This window comes from Sphaeramia orbicularis, chromosome 3 (genome assembly GCF_902148855.1).
Source record: "Sphaeramia orbicularis chromosome 3, fSphaOr1.1, whole genome shotgun sequence".
NCBI lineage: Eukaryota > Metazoa > Chordata > Actinopteri > Kurtiformes > Apogonidae > Sphaeramia > Sphaeramia orbicularis.
This window is the reverse complement of record NC_043959.1, coordinates 21,533,150-21,554,279: the sequence shown is the minus strand read 5'-3', so window position 1 is coordinate 21,554,279 and position 21,130 is coordinate 21,533,150. Positions and strand designations below refer to the sequence as shown.

At 37.6% G+C, this 21,130-nt stretch overlaps 1 long non-coding RNA gene across 1 annotated transcript; it reads left to right on the top strand.

Annotated features, from left to right (window-relative positions):
* Positions 1-1,733: 1,733 nt before the first annotated feature.
* Positions 1,734-21,108, top strand: LOC115416073 (uncharacterized). Its single transcript, XR_003934916.1, has 3 exons — positions 1,734-1,745; positions 6,085-6,088; positions 21,042-21,108. It is a non-coding gene; the product is annotated as an uncharacterized LOC115416073 (long non-coding RNA).
* Positions 21,109-21,130: the final 22 nt, after the last annotated feature.

Genomic DNA, 21,130 nt, shown 5'->3' with positions numbered 1-21,130 from the left:
TTTTTCAGACAGTAATGGAACATGTTTCAGACAGTGAACCCATTTACACGACCATAAAAATCCAATAACCGGGAGTAATTAGATAATTGGAATAATCGGATCTGACACGTTTACATGCACCATGGTTTCAGTCCATTATTGGATTTCTTCCAGAGTACATACATGTGCAGTCAAGATAAAAAACAAACTTCTTTTTATAGTTTTCTGTTCACATTTTCACTATGTCACTTCAGTTTTCTATGATTTGATTGTTTTTGCACATGTGCAGATGTAAAATAAATAAATAAATCAGATTAACAGGTATACATGCACAAAGACATCTGAGTATCAGGGAGAAATCTAGGTGTTAATCCGATTTATCACAATCAGACTACTGTTCTTATCTGATAAAGCATATCAGATTATGCTGTTTGCATGATCACTTGAATAATCTGATAACTCCAGAAATGGGAATGGGATCATGATTGGATTGTTAGTGTGCATGTAAATAGGCTCATTACCAGCTGTGGTATTTTGACAGACATTTTCATAGATTAAATCATAGATTTGCTTCTAGAAATGAAAGAGAAGCAAAAGAAATAAAATACATGAGATCTGGTTTGTGATTGAGGAGAGTTCTGTTTATTTCTGTTATGGAATGACAAAATAGTTGTCCTGCTCTGGTCATACACTGAACTTTACTCATTCTAGAAGAGTATTTTTTCATTTCTTTTCAGGGGTTTTTGGGAAGCACTGGGATCCAGATCCACTTATTGCCATCATTGGGGCTTCTAGCGTTTTACCATCAGCCAATAAATATGAGAAAGTTGCTGTTTTGTTTGGTATGGTGATTGATAAAAAAGTTGATCCTGAGAGTGTGGAAGAAGGACTCAGTGCCCGCGTTTAGACTTTGACTTAGACATACTATATTTGTCATTAAGATTTGCATCAAAATGAAATTACGATGCAATGGCTCAGTGCACAACAGGAACAATGACAGTCTTTATATAAAAGGATAAACATACATGTTAAAAATAAAAATAGAAAAACTTGAATAAAAGGAAAATAAGGATAAATATCTAAATATATTCTAAAATATTGAACAGTCCAAAAAACGTGAGTCAAAGCCTCATGGCAATAAGGCCCAGAAGTCATGGTGTAGGTGCGTTTGACCTTTGGATGGGGGAAGTGGCAAACACACTCCATATGGAAAGACTAAGGTATTATAATGATGACAGAGGCAAAGTGTTTGACCAGATATGGGACCCTGTGGTAAAATTTCTTCAATGAGGCGACTGATGTGAATGACTGACCTTGCTGTTTTCTGCATTACATACACTTTTCTTTCTTTTTTTTATTCATATCATATTTATTGAAATTTTTGGCCATATATATATATATATATATATATATATATATATATATATATATATATATATATATATATATATTAAAAAGAACCATATAAACAATCAAACAAACAGACAAATACAAATACATTTTTGAGTCCATGAGAGTAGTATTGTCAAAATGCAGCATTTGATTGTGGCCCTTCGTGTAAAAATGAACAAACATATAACCAATCTATTTCCTGAAGTATACGGAAAAACTACAGCAAATTGCACAAAGCTGTCAAACTTAATGGGTGTGTTTGCACTGTCATAAATAAATAAAAGTATACCTAATGTTATTGTGTATTCAAATATGTCAACACATTTACTTGTCCAGCTTTGCAGAAATGTTTACGTGCATATTTCTTTTGTCATGTGCAGATTGGTCAGATCTCACTTTTCTTTCTTTTATTTGATATACGATTACTAATTTGTAGCATATTAATTGATTGTCAGGACTATGTTTCTCTAAATTCACTGATGTGTGTGTGTATGTGTGTGTGTGTGTGTGTGTGTGTGGGTGGGTGGGGGGGCTGTTTTATGTTGTTCTTTGTAAAAGTGGATAAACACATATTTAAAAAAAAAGATAGCTATCCTGAATAGTCCCTGCAATTTTTATTATGAACTAGTCTATTTCCTGAAGTGTAGAGAAAAACTACAGCAAATTGCACAAAGCTGCAAAACTTTATGGGTGTGTTTGCACTGTCATAAATAAATAAAAGTATACCTAATGTTATCTTGTATTCAAATATGTCAACACATTTACTTGTCCAGCTTTGCAGAAATGTTTATGTGCATGTTTCTTTTGTCGTGCAGATTCGTCAGATCTCACTTTTCTTTCTTTTAATTGATATACGATTACTAATTTGTAGCATATTAATTGATTGGCAGGACTATGTTGCTCTAAATTCACTGATGTGTGTGTGTGTGGTAGGGTGGGGGGGCTGTTTTATGTTGTTCTTTGTAAAAATGGATAAACACACATTAAAAAAAAAAGATAGTTTTCCTGCATAGTCCCTGCAGTTTTTATAATGAACCGGTCTATTTCCTGAAGTGCAGGGAAAAAACTACAGCAAATTGCACAAAGCTGCCAAACTTTATGGGTGTGTTTGCACAGTCATAAATAAATAAAAGTATACTTAACGTTATCTTACATTCAAACATGTCAACACATTTACTTGTTCAACTTTGCAGAAATGTTTACGTGCCTGTTTCTTTTGTTATGTGCGGATTGGTCAGATCTCGGTGCTACTGTGAAGAGACAGCTGTGGGTCATATAAAACCTGATAAACCCTGACGCCTCGGTAATCTCCACTTTCCTTTATGTTCCGGATTAGTGTCACTAGCAGCCTAATCTGCTGTCAAATACACCTTTAAAGAAGGTTATGTATGGTATGTTTGCACTTCTAATAAATCTGAGTATTAGTCATTACTGGGAATTTCATAAATAGTAAATAATGACAATGGAAAACCTTTGCTTTCAGTAACGTTTGATGAAATAAATAGCGCTTAAACTGTGCTGTGATGTAAAAATAACAGTCTTTTTATAGTACTATTAATCCAGTTTATCCTTTTCTCTGTAAAGATCAGACTACAATGACAACCCTCCGCCGTCTCTCATTCATGTGCCTTGTTTGTTACTCTGAAGCTTTGGACCCTCTTTCTAATTATAAAGCGGCTTTATTTGGGACGTGAGCTCGCCGTTCTCTAAACAGGACATCATCATTCAGCACACGCCTCCGCTGTGCTGTGCAGCATCCATCACACTATTACATCTCATCCCAGTGAAAGTGGCCCGCCTGTCACTTATTTCTGATTTGATACAGAGGATTTTCATGAACAGCGCTTCAGAGAAAGGAACAGTGCAGTCCTCTGAAGGATTATAAGAACCCTGGCCAATTTTAGGCCCCATGTTTCATATATATAGATGTATACTTTATTAGGTTATATTAGATGGAACATACCCACAGATAAAATACAATATATAAGTAAAATTATTAAATCAGAAGTGTGTTTAATCTTATTCCACTTCAAGGAAACTTTTTTTTTTTTATGTTTATAGTGGATGAAAAAACAATATCATACATCAAACTATGTAAGTGTGAGTTTGACAACAAAGGCCAGAAACTAGAATGCATTATGTAAAAGCAGACAGTACAAACAGCAGTCAGAACATACTGAATGTCTCAGTTTTGTCCTTTTTCACCTGTTTTTTTTTTTTTTTTTTTTGTGAACAAACCAGCTGGTCAACAATTCATCAGACTGGAGGAGAAATCATAAACTGGTTATGAAAAATGGATGAAACATCTATGACATCCTGCACTGGTTTGTGGACTGCGGTTTTGAATGCATTTTAGATGTTGCCATTTTGGTTATTTAGAAACAGGTATAACTTAGTTGCTACTAGCCTAGCTGAACTAATTAGCATGTTAGCTGACAGACAATATGACACAATGTGAATTAATGCAAACATTCGCTAACATATTTTTCCTGGTAGTTTTCGAAGTTCAACTGAACTGGTTTTGCTTTTTGTTTCATCTCTCATCCAAGAGTCTTCAGCAGTTCAACACTGTTCCATTGGCAGATTTTTTTTTTTGCTTATTCCAGTTTTTTTTTTTTTTTGCTTAATTCGAGCAAAAAAATCTGCCAATGGAACAAGTGAAAATGATCTTTCTTGAAATAAGATTTTCAAGATCTCTTGTCTAAAAATAACTTCTTATATCTCACTGAAGTTTACTCTTCAGGTGATTATGTCTTATTTTAAGTGTGATGAGATATTTTGACTAGAAACGAGAAAAATACACTTGGAAAGATTTCGATTTTTGCAGTGTAATTAAGACTAAGATTAAAATTAGCCATACGTTAAAACCTGAAGCACCCCCAGCTGAAGAATGGATCGATATTGTACAGGACATTTACACTGTGGAGAAGCTGACATTTTGTTTTAAGGGTCAAACAGAATCTTTTTTCACTATTTGGTCAAAATGGACAAACTATGTACAACCCATAATTGATGTGAATTGAATATACCTGTTATGTGAAAACATTTACATGATATACATTCCTGTTTAGGTCATCGTCAACATACACACTTTAATGTGTTTTATCTTGTTGACGAAGAAGCGGAGCAAGCCCTCTCCTCCCACCCACTTCTTATATTTGTTCTATATTCTACTAAAAATCTTGGATTAGCAACTCACTTTTTCGTTCACATTTGAGGTGTGGACATTGAATTGTACCCAAAATCAAAGTTTTATATAATAATAATAATGGATTGGATTTATATAGCGCCTTTCTAGACACCCAAAGCACTTTACATTATTGACCCATTATTCATTCGCTCTCACATTCACACTCTGGTGGTGGTAAACTATATATACAGGGTGGGGAAGCAAAATTTACAATGAACATTTAGTTGTTTTTTCTCAGCAGGCACTACGTCAATTGTTTTGAAACCAAACATATATTGATGTCATAATCATAGCTAACACTATTATCCGTACCTTTTCAGAAACTTTTGCCCATATGAGTAATCAGGAAAGCAAACGTTAAAGAGTGTGTGATTTGCTGAATGCACTCATCACACCAAAGGAGATTTCAAAAATAGTTGGAGTGTCCATAAAGACTGTTTAGAATGGAAAGAAGAGAATGACTATGAGCAAAACTACTACGAGAAAGTCTGGAAGTGGAGGAAGCAACAAAAAACGTACCAAAGCTTTTATTAAAGCTCTCAAATCCAAAATCCTAAAGGATCCAACCAAATCCATGAGAAAAATGGCAACTGAACTTGAGGTAGACAACAAGACCGTTAGAAATGCAGTAAAATATGATTTGAAGTTAAAATCTTACACAAGAACACCAAAACACTTGTTGACAACAGCAACAAATCCAACTTTAGCAATTTTTGGGAATCATGTTTATGGCCGCCTTCTAGCCCAGATCTAAACCCTCTGGATTCTGCTATTTGGGGCGTTTTAGAACATGCTACCAATAGAACATCACACAGCAATGTCGACTTTCTTAAAGATACTATTAAAGAAGAATGGGAGAAGTTGTCACCTGAATATTTGAGAAACACTTGCGTAAGTTTCAGGAAGTGTGTGAAGGCAGTTACTGAGAAAGAAGGAGGACACAGAGAATAAAAACATTTTCTATTATGAAAATTTTCTTGTGGCAAATAAATTCTCATGACTTTCAATAAACTAATTGGTCATACACTGTCTTTCAATCCCTGCCTCAAAATATTGTAAATTTTGCTTCCCCACCCTGTGTGTATATACATATATATATATATATATATATATATATATATATATATATATATATATATAGACACACACACACACACACACACACACATATATATATATATATATATATATATGATTTGCTTCTCCGAATCAACAAAGAATGGAAATAAATAAATGAATAAAGAAATAAATTAGCTGTAGAAACCAAAACTGTTTTTTGTACCAGGCTGTAAATCTGTTAATTTATGCTGTAAAACTGGACAATTTAACACTATTTTGACAGTTTCACATCACCTTTACACAATCTTTTTATTGCATAGTTTTCCATATCACTTTCTGATATTAGCTTTTAAATACATGTTTCTTTGCTTCAAAAACTAAATGCATGGTGTCTGGCTGAGTGGACATTTTTGTAACTCCTTAAAAAAAAAAAACCCAATTGCATTTTTTTTTCACGCCTAAAGAGGAGTAAAAACACTCAGGAAAAATATCTTGACTAAGGTTTTCATAATTCATGCATGAAAGAGTTAAAAAGGGTCAAATGTCTTCACTGGTTGATCATATCTGATGTCATGAATTGTTTCATTCTATCTGAAAAATCAAAAAGACGACTAAATACAAACGAAACCTGATGATAAATCCTGATCTGAGGCTGGTGTTGAACACGGTCGCTGTGCTGTAAAGTCTCATAAATCCAACAGGAGGAGCAGATGATAACCCAACCTGGGGGAGTGTTTCCTCAGTGTCTATTAATCTATAAATATTGATTAACGGCCCTTCTAAATCTCCTGCAGCCTTTCATTGGGGCTGCAGTGGTTGATTCTGGTAGATTTAGGAGAATGTACAGAGCAGAAACGCTGAATGACTTTAACACACTTCCTTTCCCACTTCCCTCTGCGATACCGTGTCCTGTTGGGCTCATCCCAGACCAGTTCGCGGCTCAGGTTGAACTGCGGGCGTCGCGCCGGTGGACGGCAGCTGCGTCCCCTTTCAGCTCCTGTCCTGTGAAGAGATGGAGACGTTTAATTATAACCTGTGATTAATGTGTGGACGTTGGGCCAGGAGCCTGTCTGCAGCGCACTGAGGGCGTTCGTTCGACATCTACGACCCACACACACACACAAAAACACACACACACACACACACACATCGCCAGAATGACTTTTTATGCTCCGGTACACATTGTTTTAACTAAGGACCTTATCACTTAAAGGGATGAAAATTCACACCGCAGCTTCTCAGACTTTTCTTTTTTGTGTGTGTCGGTATGTAACACCTTTTGGCCTCTGAAACATATGGCTGTCAGAGTAACGGTGTGTGTGTGTGTGTGTGTGTCGGCCTGCACAACAGCTGTGGGCTTATCACTTTAGCTTCCCTGATAAATAAAGAAGTGCAGTGGGAGATGAGGAGGCCGACACAGATAGCAGATCAGGTAGGTGTTAGGAGCTTATTTTTATTCTGGATGTGTTGTGGATGTTTACATTGCATGCATGTGTGTGTAATGCTGATATGTACTTCCATCTCCAACACTCACTTACATGAACATCCTTCCTGGAGATTAGCGCGGGATCCGATTCATTTCCTCTCATCCTTCACGCACACACACAGGAGTTTAGGTTCGGCAGTAACTTGAAACAACATGTGTCTGATTCGTAAGCCGATTCTTTACGACTTTACATCTGAAATAAACATGTTTACAGCCCGGAAATAAAACAGATTGGGTCACTACAGCTGATTTCACATTCCATGACAACTGTACAGGGAGGGAATTTATATATAACTGACCTGTTGACAACCCCAAGTAAATGGAAAATGCTAATTTAAAAAAAGCTGATGCATTAAAGGAGTGATATTTAGCTTTTTCTGACCTCATTTCTCAGTCTGGGGTTGATCATGTTTTCACAGAAACAGTTCCACAAGATGATCAGAGTCAATGATTACACAGCAGAGAAGTGAAAGACAGAATGCTGGTGGAGTCACTTCTGCAAATTAGTGGAGAATGTGTCACATCTTCCTCTCTATTGACATTTTGATGAATAAATGAAAAATATTTTGGAATGGAATGGATGTTTCACATTTAACCCTCAAAGACGTGATCTAAAATGTTTAATACCTCACTGTAAGCCCGGATAAGTAGAGTTTACTCAAAAAATTTGAGGCAAGTGATTGCACTTAAATGATTTGCCCTTCCTGTGCTATCTGCTCCTAACTTTTCAAAACCTTTCAGCCTTGAAGTTGATGCTAGTGCCAGTGGAGCAGGTGCTGTCCTTCTACAGGATGATGATGCTGGTGTACCTCATCCAATCTCGTACTTTTCAGCTAAGTTCAAAAAGCATCAGCTTAATTATTCAACCATTGAAAAAGAAACTCTAGCTATGCTTTTGGCTCTCCAACACTTTTACGTCTATGTCAGTTCTACTCACAGCCCCGTCTTCATCTTCACAGATCATAACCCTCTTGTGTTTCTGTCCAAAATGTATAACCACAACCAGCGTTTAATGCGCTGGGCATTGTTGGTTCAAGGCTACAACCTCATCATCAAGCACAAGAAGGGCAAGGACAACATCGTGGCTGACGCGCTGTCCAGAACAGAAGACTGAAGATTACAGAAGATCCTTTATATCCTTTTCATGTTATGTAGCAACCATTTGGTAACTAATGTGGCTGAGGAGCAATGGTAGCCTATGATGTGTATTTTGAGTGATTTAGAGTAATAACAGTTTTGTGTGCTAAAACTGTTATGTTTACTCTTAAGGAGGGTAGTGTTATGGCTGGGGCCATTGGTGGTTCTGTTTTTTTTTTTTTTTTTTTCCTTGTCTCCGCCTTCAATTTGGGCCAACTGGACACACTTGCCTATAAAAGCCTGGAGCTCTGACCAAGACGAAGAGTGTGGGTCTGCACTGCAGTTTTGTTTGCTTTTGTTTGCTTGCTTGCTTCGGCTTGTGTTTTTTTAAAATTAATTTTGGCTGTGTTCAATTTTTCTTTTTGTATAATAAATTCGACATCTTTTTGTTACAACCGATCTGCTCTCCACGTTTTCCTTTACTGTCTCCCGGACCGTCTTTTTCTTTCTTTTAGTTTTTGTTATGTGTCAGCACCCTAGACCTCCTGGCATGTAACAGTAATGATCGGCTAATCAATTGGTTTAAGTAGGTCAACTTTAATGCTAAAAGTATAGAACTCAAACTATTAAGTAGAAAACACTAAAAGACAAGTTATTTGTACTTTAAATCTGTTGTAAAATCAACCCCACTATCCAACCATTCAACTCGGCATTTTAGGATACACTGACTAATTTTCTAAATTGCAGCCAGGTTAATTTATCATTGATTTAACAACATTTTTTCAGTTAATCAAACTCAAAATCCTATTCCCAACCATATTAGTTAGGAAATTATTCAACTTCACATATTGTAGCATGACTGGAAGTTGGCTAAATGCCATTTATTAGAACAGGAAGTGCTTCTAATTTGACAAAACATTAAAACTTCCATTGAACAGTAACAGACGTAGATGAACAGTAAAGCCATTGTTCTTCCTATGGCTCTGACTCATGGTGCAGCTCTACAAAAACACAAAAACAAACACAAAAAGGCCAATAAACACTGCCATACACACATTGAATCCAAATTAACACTAACACCACGACCCCGCTGAACCCCTGCACAGAAAAAGAACACATTTTCAACAACATGCCCAATACCCACAATGCAATGTGAAGATAAAAAGGTGTGGTCATGACTAAAACTTAGTGATTTAATTCCATTCAACTTAAACTTTTTCGTACTTTCAACCTTGTCTACAAATTAGTAGAATATACTTAACATTTTATAGTAACATCATAAACCTTAAATCATTTAAGTGCATTGTAATTAAAGCATTTTAGTAAATACAAATTTCGGGCTTACAGTGCTGTTGATCCAATAATCCTAGCTCTGTAGTTACCGTGGAAACACCATCATCTTTTCCAACATTGATTCACTAGTAAAACCCATGGAGTTGGATCAATGACAGTAGATGGACACACTGGGTTTATGTTCAGTTACTACACTGCAAAAATCAAAATCTTACCAAGTGTATTTTTGTCATTTCTAGTCCAAATATCTCATCGCACTTAAAATAAGACATAATCACCTAAAGAGTAACTTTTCAGTGAGATATAAGAACTTATTTTTAGACAACGGATATGGAAAATCTTGTTTCAAGAAATATTACCAAGATAATTTTCACTTGTTCCATTGGCAGATTTTTTTTGGCTTGAATTAAACAAAAAATCTTGAATTAAGCAAAATAATCTGCCAATGGAACAAGAACACAGAACACACAGCCAACAACCTGGAGGGGGTGGCTCGTGAAGTGGCTCATTTGCATTTAAAGGGCCAGCACTCAAAACCACCTTTCTGGTGTCATTACTCAGAAATAGGGTTGAAGATGGACCTGTGGAGTTGAATTAATGAAGAATTCAGACCCAAGCAGAGCATTTACAGTTTATGTAGACCACAGGGAAATATTTGAAAATGAAGAATTCCACTGAAAAAAGCAAAATATCACTCCTTTAAATTTTGTATCATTCATTCATTCAAGGAAGTCTTAACATGAACAGTAGACACTTATTCTACTTTATATCCTCATCATTCTTACTAACTTGTTTTAAAGAGTGAAAATAACCTCAGGATGTGTTTTTCCTTAATATAAAACTCAGAAAATCAGATTCTAAACCATTTACAGTCTGCAATTAGATTTTTTTTTGACTAGTTGATGGTATAATCAGCAGTTTTTTGTTTTTTTTTGCATTTGTTCATTTTGTTAGTATAATTTTCAACCAACAAAGTAAACTTTTTTAGTGTACGAATAAGAGAGGTAAAATAGCATTTGCAGTTTATATAGACCACAGGGAAATGTTTGAAAATGCATAATTCCATTTAAAAAAAAAAAAGCAAAATATCACTCTTTTAAAGTGACAAACATAATGTGTGTAAATGGTGACACATTTCAAACAGAATCTCACCATTGGCTGCTGTTAATTTTTTTCCCATGTTGCACAGCTGAAGGGGCGGGGCGTCATCACTCTATACTTCAGCCCAGTAATGAAGTGGTCTTGGAAGTTCCTGACGACCAAGCAAGTATTATGTACTTAAAAAATAGCTCATGTCTCACACTCACATTTTCCTGGAAAGAAGTGAAACATAAATGTATGGCCATAAAATAAACTGTACTTACATTTCTGGACCTGCAAATGATGAATATGGTCGTTGACTGTGGTTTGATGCTCATTTCGAGGTTATTTTGGTTGCTTTAACGTGACTATTTCTGTTTAATGGACTATCGTAAACACAGCTTCTTAGATTTAACCAGATTTGGCATCCCCTTAAACAATATACTGATAACTCAACCTGAATATAATTCAAATTTATGTGGCCTCCCTTGGTGTGATACATCACAAGTCCTGGGTTGGGTGGGGTGGATGAGGGTTGTTAAAATGTGTGTTTGTTATGTTTGCTTTCCTCTGTTGTACTTCTGGTTTGTTCACTCTGTTTATTTTTCAAAATGTGGACAAATTGTAATAATGGATGTTTTTCTGATGAATTCTTGAATGAAAAGATTGATAATGAAACACCGCTTCTTTTACCGTTTGAGGCTGTTTTCTGGCAATATCTTTGTAATGAAATGTTATTATTATTTCACATTCCAGGTATTCCTCAACATACATATTATTGGCGTCATGCCATTTATATTTTTACTTACCTTTTATAGATTTTAAGTAATTGTAGTTTTTGTGTTACTACCCCAAGCTTCCATAAGTGGATCAAAAATGACCTGCATTCATTTTCAGTAGAATTTCATCTGAAGCTTTAATTCATTCTAAAGCAAAAAATGACTCACTCACTAAATGGATGTTGATATTGTTCTATTGCTGTTAAATACTACATATTATATACTATATATACTTTGCTTTTCAAATTTTCAAAATATACAGGGTGGGGAAGCAAAATTTACAATGAACATTTAGTTGTTTTTTCTCAGCAGGCACTACGTCAATTGTTTTGAAACCAAACATATATTGATGTCATAATCATACCTAACACTATTATCCATACCTTTTCAGAAACTTTTGCCCATATGAGTAATCAGGAAAGCAAACGTCAAAGAGTGTGTGATTTGCTGAATGCACTTGTCACACCAAAGGAGATTTCAAAAATAGTTGGAGTGTCCATAAAGACTGTTTATAATGTAAAGAAGAGAATGACTATGAGCAAAACTATTACGAGAAAGTCTGGAACATACTATTAAAGAAGAATGGGAGAAGTTGTCACCCGAATATTTGAGGAACACTTGCACAAGTTTCAGGAAGCGTGTGAAGGCAGTTATTGAGAAAGAAGGAGGACACATAGAATAAAAACATTTTCTATTATGTCAATTTTCTTGTGGCAAATAAATTCTCATGACTTTCAATAAACTAATTGGTCATACACTGTCTTTCAATCCCTACCTCAAAATATTGTAAATTTTGCTTCCCCACACTGTATATAACAAAAATAGTGTTAAAAATGTAAAAAAAATAAATCAAAATCAAAATCAAACATGAAGTCATTCTTTTTTGGACCAAAATATAATACAAATGATTATTTTTAACATGACAAAATGACTAAAATGGCATAAAAACTGTTGCTATGTGGGCATATTGGGTTTTTTTTTTTGTACTCATTTGTTCTCTCGTTTGTCTGTTCTTTTGTTGTTGTTTTTTTGTTTGTTTTTATGGGGGGGTCTTTTTTGTTTGTTATTGTCTGTTTTTTTGATTACTGCTGCAATTCCACATAAAAATCAATGTAGATTTAAGTTACAAAAAAAAAAAAAGTCATAAAAACACACTGATTTTAAGACGGGTCATTTTTGATGCATTTATGGAAGAGTGGAGGGTCCAGACACTCATGCATGTAAGGGTTAAATATGATAACGCTGACATGCTTAATCGTTGTTTTTTAACTCCATGTCCCCCCTCCTCTGTCTTTTCTTTCTCAGTTTCTCTGGGCCATGATGTAACCAGAGACACCCTTATTAAATTTAGCAGGGGAACCCGACCACAGTCCACATGGTTACAGTCCTGCTGTGGTGTGGTTCGGAGCCCGTCTAACTACAGGGCTTTTCTGCGCGAGCTTTATTTTCGTGGATGCTGCCCTCTCTCGTGTTCTTCCTCCTCGCACAATGGACTCGTTTACATGTGGCCAAAATCAAACACACGCTGACATGGACGTAGGCCTTCGCCTCGGCTCGTTGTCAGGCTCATCTGAAGCGTGGAGACTCTGGTTTTTGACCACAGGTTTGTCCTTCTGGTCCAACAAGAAGGGCCTTTATTATGCAGAGTAAAAAGCTGCTGTTATTGTGGTCCAATCCAAACATGTCCCTGTTTGTGTCTTAAAGGGGAATAAACTGCTGCCATTTAGAACGAACGATCATTTACATCTGTCCGGGGCAAAACTACGCAGCATTTTATGACCATCAGTTTATTTAACTGTGTTTTATTTAACGTGGATTTCAACTTTAACTGAGACAAACCAGAGATAGAGACAGTGATTCCATTTCTTACTATTAAATAGAGCTGAGAAAGACCTGCCTTCACCCATTTTTCACAAATCAATACCTGTTGGTCCTCGTCCTCAAATCATTAACGGAAAGGGTCTCACTGTCTTACTTTCACACAAGTGTTGCTGGGTTTCATGTCACCAATAAAGCATCTATGACATTACATGAAATATGCAGCTTGATGACATTTAAAAAAAAAAAAAAAAAAAAAAAAATTGGACCAATTGTCCCTGTGTCTCACCGGCATGTTCTACCAAGAATCAATACGAAGTTGAATTTGTGAAGTTTCCACGTTCGGTTCTATGTTCCAGTCCTGTGGTCTGGATGCAGGAGATGAACGTGGAGACCAGCTGAGTTCTGTTCTTTGGATTCTTGCTTTAGTCATGACATTTATTCTCCACGTCACATACACTATATTGCCAAAAGTATTTGCTCACCTGCCTTGACTCGCATATGAATTTCAGTGACATCCCATTCCTAGTCTATGGGGTTCAATCTGACGTGGGTCCACCCTTTGCAGCTATAACAGCTTCAACTCCTCTGGGAAGGCTGTCCACAAGGTTTAGGAGTGTGTTCATGGGAATTTTTGACCATTCTTCCAGAAGCGCATTTGTGAGGTCACACACTGATGTTGGACAGAAGGCCTGGCTCTCAGTCTCCGCTCTAATTCACCCCAAAGGTGTTCTATGGGGTTGAGGTCAGGACTCTGTGCAGGCCAGTCCAGTTCATCCACACCAGACTCTGTCATCCATGTCTTTATGGACCTTGCTTTGTGCACTGGTGCACAGTCATGTTGGAAGAGGAAGGGGCCAGCTCCAAACTGTTCCCACAAAGTTGGGAGTATGGAATTGTCCAAAATGTCTTGGTCCTGAAAAACAACCCCACACCATAATCCCCCCTCCACCAAACTTTACACTTGGCACAATACGGTCCGGCAAGTATCGTTCTCCTGGTGACCGCCAAACCCAGACCCGTCCATCAGATTGCCAGATGGAGAAGCGCGATTGGTCACTCCAGAGAAGGCGCCTCCACTGCTCTAGAGTCCAGTGGCGGCGTGCTTTACAACACTGCATCCGGCGCTTTGCATTGCACTTGGTGATGTATGGCTTGGATGCAGCTGCTCAGCCATGGAAACCCATTCCATGAAGCTCTCTGCGCACTGTTCTGGAGATAATCTGAAGGCCACATGAAGTTTGGAGGTCTGTAGCCATGACTCTGCAGAAAGTTGGCGACCTCTTCGCACTGTGCGCCTCAGCATCCGCTGACCCCGCTCCGTCAGTTTACGTGGCCTACCACTTCGGGGCTGAGTTGCTGTCGTTCCCAAACACTTCCACTTTCTTATAATACAGCTGACAGTTGACTGTGGAATATTTAGGAGTGAGGAAATTTCACGACTGGATTTGTTGCACAGGTGGCATCCTATCACAGTTCCATGCTGGAATTCACTGAGCTCCTGAGAGCGACCCATTCTGTCACAAATGTTTGTAAAAGCAGTCTGCATGCCTAGGTGCTTGATTTTATACACCTGTGGCCATGGAAGTGATTGGAACACCTGATTCTGATTATTTGGATGGGTGAGCCAATACTTTTGGCAATATAGTGTACCTGTCTGTGATGCAACACCCTGGTATATTGTATTTTTTGTATAGTACTGATACTAAAAGGCGGATTAAGTCTGGTAGAACACGATGGAAGAACAAGGTGTGAAATACACACACCAACACTGTTAAAACCTACACTTGTGTTTGTCAGATTACAAGTCAAGAGCTGTATTTGTGTTGTTAGTAGACCTGCTGCACCCTCATCAGGTGTGGTGTGGTTCAGATTCTGGCTTCGTGCCACGTTGTTCTGCTCTTGGTGGATGGTGTCGATCATTAATGAACTGAACCGAGTGCAGATATGTTCATAAATTTGCACATTATTAGTCGATCACCCGCAGAACCAGGCACTCCCATCTACCCATCGGGGCCTAATTTGCACAGCTCGGTAAATCTGGCCCTTAGACACGAATGTACGTAATCAGCACCTACACAAACAAACACACACTTGTCCCTGCAGGTGTACATGATCTGAATGAAGCTGCATGCTGACACACAGGTAAACACACACATACACAGTCACATTCCACCCCGGTACAAAGTACACATACACACACACCACAAAACCCACCTATACAGGCTGGAGCACCTGGCTTGTTGGCATCAGGTCTTAAAACCTCATTAGAAAGCCATCAGATCTGTGTTGACTCACATTCCCGCAGGCGCCGCTCCGACCAAAGAGGCCCCGTTTCTGCAGCTTCATACCCAGAGGGAGAGCACCGAAGCCTGGGTTGGGGAGAGGTGAAGCCGGGGCAGCTCTGGAGGCTCGGGATGGGGCAGGGCTGGGCTTTCTGTCAAAGCCTCTGAAATGGAAACACAGGCCAAGAGCTTTGATATGGCTTTGTGGGCAGAATTATCTCTGAGGGCGAGATTAAGATTTGAAAGTAGGATAAATTGCTGCTAATCATCCTGCGCCTTCGTAAAGTGTCATACTGCACGCATACACTCAGCCCCCGAACTGAGATGATGAATCCTAAGCAGACCTACAGGGACACCGGATACCGACAGAAAATGAGTTTTAATGTACCAAAGGGGAGAAATATAATCACACTGAATGTGATGTAGAGTTGGTTTGATACCCACACAGCATCTGCAGGTGTAAGATGTCTCAGTTGCAACCAGAAAGAAAGAGGTTCAGTGAATACAGAAGTAACCCACCTAAGTGTCTTTCAACAAATTGCCTTTGATAAAAATGACTTTATGAAACCTAACGTAACCTCTGACCATGCTTTAACCCATAAAGACCCAGTGTTACTTCTGTGGCAGTTCCCAAATGATTTTTTTCTCTGTTTTTAACTTTTCTTAAGTGATAAATCTCCATTTATTCTAAAACTATGGTCAGTATTTTGCAAAAGTGAAAATCAGGAGTTTTTCTACATTTAATTCACTGATTACACTAGTCAACAACAAATTTATTGTTTAAGTTTTTTTGAGCTGATTTAGGATAATTTTGGTGTGCTGAATCCAAAAATCACATTAATTTTGCTCAGTCAGGTCAACTTTCTGAACTATCAGTTTTAGGCCCGATTTTATTTTCTATTTACAGGGTGAGTCAGAAAAAACGCTCTTTCCATTTAAAGAAATTGTACTGCTAAAACGGAAACACTGATTTTTCTTTTGACCATGCAGTCATATTGATGTGGTTATTGAGCATGTCTGGTGATGTAGTCATAGATTTATAGCATTGCATAAGAGAGAGAAGGTCCATTCTTTATTGGGCACTGAAATACCTGCCAACACAATGTATGCCACAGTGAACAAACTTGAAATTGACAACAATTACAGGAGTCGGGGCTTTGCTTTCACACTCAGGACATAGGCCTACATGACAGTGCCCAGGGAGTTTTCATCATGGCAAGACCACAGCGATTACAGGTATTATTTCCTCATCGAGTTGTCTGTTTGGGTCAGGAGAGAGAGTGGCCACCTAGATCCCCGGACTTGACCCCCCTTGATTTTTTCTCGTGGGGGTATCTTAAAAACCGTGTGTATCAGACTGTTCCACAAACTCTTCAGGAACTCCGAAATCGCATCACAGCTGAAATCCAAGCCCTACGACGAACACGAATGGCGAGAAGAGCTGTGTTAGAGATGCGACAACGAGCACAGATTTGCATCAATCTGAATGGTAGCCAGGTTGAAGGTCGTGCCGGACGACTTCGTTGAGACAAAACATTTTGATGGCGAGTAAACATGCTGTAATGGTTGACAATTTCAATTTCATTCACGGTGGCATAAACTGTGTTGGCAGATATTTCGGTGCACAATAAACAATGGACATTCCCTCTGTTATGCTATGCCATAAATCAATGATTCAATCGCCAGACATGCTCAATAACCACATCAATATGACTGTATGATCAAAAGAAAAATAAGCATTTCCATTTCAGTGGTACAATTTCTTTAAATGAAAAGAGCGTTTTTTCTGACTCACCCTGTATATGCTCCCACTTGGTGAGATTTTTAAACGCCACAATGTCTCCTTTCATTGCTACGTGGACGACACACAGATATACCTGCCCCTGAGACCGGATGACCCCAGAAGCCTAGCTGTTGTGTCTGACTGCCTCAATGATGTAAGCCGTTGGATGGCCCAGAACTTCCTTCAACTAAACAGCTCCAAATCAGAAGTCATACTGTTCGGTCCACTAAATTCCACCATTGCAATAAAAAATAGCCTCGGTCCCCTCTCCTCAAACATTACTCCCACCGCAAGAAATCTCGGGGTAATGTTTGACTCAGACCTCTCCTTCCAAATACACATAAATAAAGTTATCCAATCCTGTTTTCTCCAGCTACGAACTATTTCCAAAATCAAACCAATAGTCCCACACCACGACCTGGAAACAATCATCCACTCATTCATATTCAGCCGACTTGACTACTGTAATTCACTTCTGTCCGGCATCAGCCAAAAATCACTGTCTCGCCTCCAACTGGTCCAGAACGCAGCAGCTAGGCTTCTCACTGGTTTTAACAGACAACATCATATCACTCCTATCCTTGCATCCCTCCACTGGCTCCCTGTATGTTTTAGAATTGATTTTAAGATTTTACTGATCACTTTTAAAGCTCGAATGGGCCTGGCCCCAAGTTATATAGAAGAAATGCTAGTTGACAACGAGCCAGCACGCAGCCTTAGATCCTCGGGCAGAGGGCTCCTGGCTGTTCCAAAGACGAGGCTTAAATCAAAAGGTGACCGGGCATTTTCCATCAGGGCCCCTCGACTTTGGAACGGCCTGCCCGAGGAGATAAGGCTTGCGGAATCAGTAACATCTTTTAAATCACTTCTTAAAACATTTTTATAGACTTGCTTTTATGTGATGTCTGTCCCATTTTTAACCTTAATTTTTAATTTTAATTTTTAAATTTGATCCTGTTTGATAATTAACTTGTTCATACATCTATCTAATTGTGTTGCTTCTGTTTTAGTGTTTTTACTTGCTTCGTGTATCCTGCTGTTGTGCCCTCTGTCAAAGCACTTTGTAAACTTTGTTTTTAAAGGTGCTATACAAATAAAGTTATTATTATTATTATTATGCTACATATTGGCTTTTTAACATTTTTGCTTACATTTATGGGCATTTTCACATCATATGATACAAAATTCTTTCATATTTCTTGCAATAAACGAGTTCTGAAGATTTTACTTTTGCCAATTTATGATTAATGTTTTTTTTTAATATTACAGGTGAATGAAATGGCTTCGACTAGAAGATTTTGCAAAAAAAAAAGCCTGACGTATTCTGCTACATCTGCGGTGAATACACCATTGTACCTAACAGGAATCAAGTGATCAACTGATTTTTTTTTCTCTTAAAACCTATTTTGGGTGAGAACTATATAAAAAATTAACTGATAAAGTCTCAAAAATGTAATCAATTTTGTGAGAAGATCAATTTTTTCAAAGTCAAATTCGCAAAAAAACCTGACCTGATTGAGAAAAACAGATGTCATTTTTGGATTTAGTGGTGCAAAATGGTCCTAATTCAGTTGAAAAAACCTAGACAACTTGCAAAAAAACATTTTTTTATAACCCAGTGTTATCATTGATGTCCACAAAAGTTCAAATTATCATCAATTGAACATAAAAACAAGTGTGTCCATCCACTATCATTGATGCAACTCCATGGGTTTTACTGGTGAATCAATGTTGTAGAAAATGACAGTGTTTCCACATTCACTTCAGAGCCTCTGAACGTTCAAATGGGTCATATCAGATGACCATGAAAAGATGACAAACTGTATTTTACACCAATAATTTACATGTATTCATAGAATTAATGGATCAACTGTTATTTAACTTTTTTATATCAGTAAATGATTTTGGTTGCCAGTGGGTGTTTGGGTCTTTATGGGTTAACCTTGACAGAAAAACTTCTTCTGACCCTTATGAAAGTGATAAATAACAACAATCTCAATAAAAAGCTGAACATTAACAACATGAAGAAAATATACAAGAACATCTGGATATTCTGGTCACGGTTTTGGATCATATTCAAGCGTCTACACAGACATACTGATATGATTCTGCTCCATCTGGTTGCTCATAGTTACATAGTTCAGTTGGTTTCATGATGGGGTAAAAATTCCATTATTACTTTTCATTATGTTACAGGTCAAATGGTTTGACAGGAAACATGAATAATGCACTTCTCTGTGATTGTTTTGATGTCTTATCAGATGTGTTTTAAGTGAAGTGGGGGGTTGTGATATGTGATTGACAGCTTTAATTAAAATCGCTGACAGCTCAAGTCCTCTACTCTGTGGCTTCAAACAGAAGCAACATGGCTGCCCCCATAACTGATGTTTAGCTTCATGTTTCCACGGTGGCAGGTCATTTATCTTTATATTTAGAGTTTGGACTGAGAGGAGAGAGCTGTAGAAGGAAACAATGTATAAGGCAGTGTGTACCCGTGATTCACATGTTTAATTTTCGAAAAGCACAGTCAAAAAAATGGTGCACGGCTAGCTCAAAGCTGTGCTAATTATCAATATATTGTTCTTATTGCAAAAATCAAAATCTTACCAAGTGTGTTTTTCTCATTTCTAGTCAAAGTATGTCATCACACTTAAAATAAGACAATCACCTAAAGAGTAACTTTTCAGTGAGATATAAGAACTTATTTTTAGACAATAGATCTTGAAAATCTTATTTCAAGAAATCTTACCAAGATAATTTTTGGTTGTATTTTGGTTTAGGCCCAAAATACAACAGTGACCTCCTGACTCAGTATGAACCCACCAGACCCCTCAGGTCATCTGGATCCGGTCTGTTGTCAGTTCCCAGAGTCAGAATCAGACATGGAGAAGCTGCGTTCAGCTTCTATGCTCCACATGTCTGGAACAAACTTCCAGAAAACCTCAGATCAGCTGAAACACTCAGTTTATTTAAATCCAGGTTAAAGACCCACCTGTTCTAAGCTGCATTTGAATAGAGTTTGTATTCTTTTAAGCTTAAAGTTTTTTACTGTTTCATCTGTTTTATCTGTTTATCTGTTTTATCTATTTATCTGATTTTGTTTAGTTTGTTTGTTTGTTTGTTTTTCTCATGCCTATACTTTTTATTGCTTCTGCTTTCATGCTTTTACTGTTTTATGTAAAGCACTTTGAATTGTCTTGTACATAAAATGTGCTATATAAATAAACCTGCCTTGCCTTGTTCCATTGGCAGATTTTTTTTGCTTGAATTAAGCAAAAAAAAAAAAAAAATCTTCAAATTACTTTTCAGCAGGGAATATTGTACACCCCCCTTGCAAATCCAATTTGTTTTCGGCTGGGAATAATGTACACACACACAAACACACACCCAGTCCAAAATTTTTCAGGGACAGAGGGGGCGGCAGAAGGCTCACGATGCCATTGTCGCTTTTACGCCCACCGGAATATTATACAACCTGTTTTTTTTTTTTTTTGCACACCCTGTTCCTCCATTTCTGTCTAATACACTGGAGGGAAGGTGTGGGTTAAGTACCTAATAACTACCTAATAACCTCTGCCTCTGTTTTCTGTTGTGCTCTGTCCAGGACGGTTATGGGCGTCAACCTTTGCACCTCCAGCCAATGACAGCAAAATACATTGTGCACAGGTGGAGCAATAAAGACCAGAAGTCTCACCCCTTTGGGCTGTGTCCAATGGGACCTTATTTTGGAGAAAAAAAAAACAAAAAACAAACAAACTTATACTGCAGTCGAAGGTGGGAAACAAGTCATTTGAATCATTCCATCATTTCCACATGTGAGGTTTGTCAGTTTAAAGATAATTTTCCAAGTGAATTAAGTGCGAGTTTGCTGTAAAACTGTTGAAGTACGTGTCAGACTGTGAAAACTTA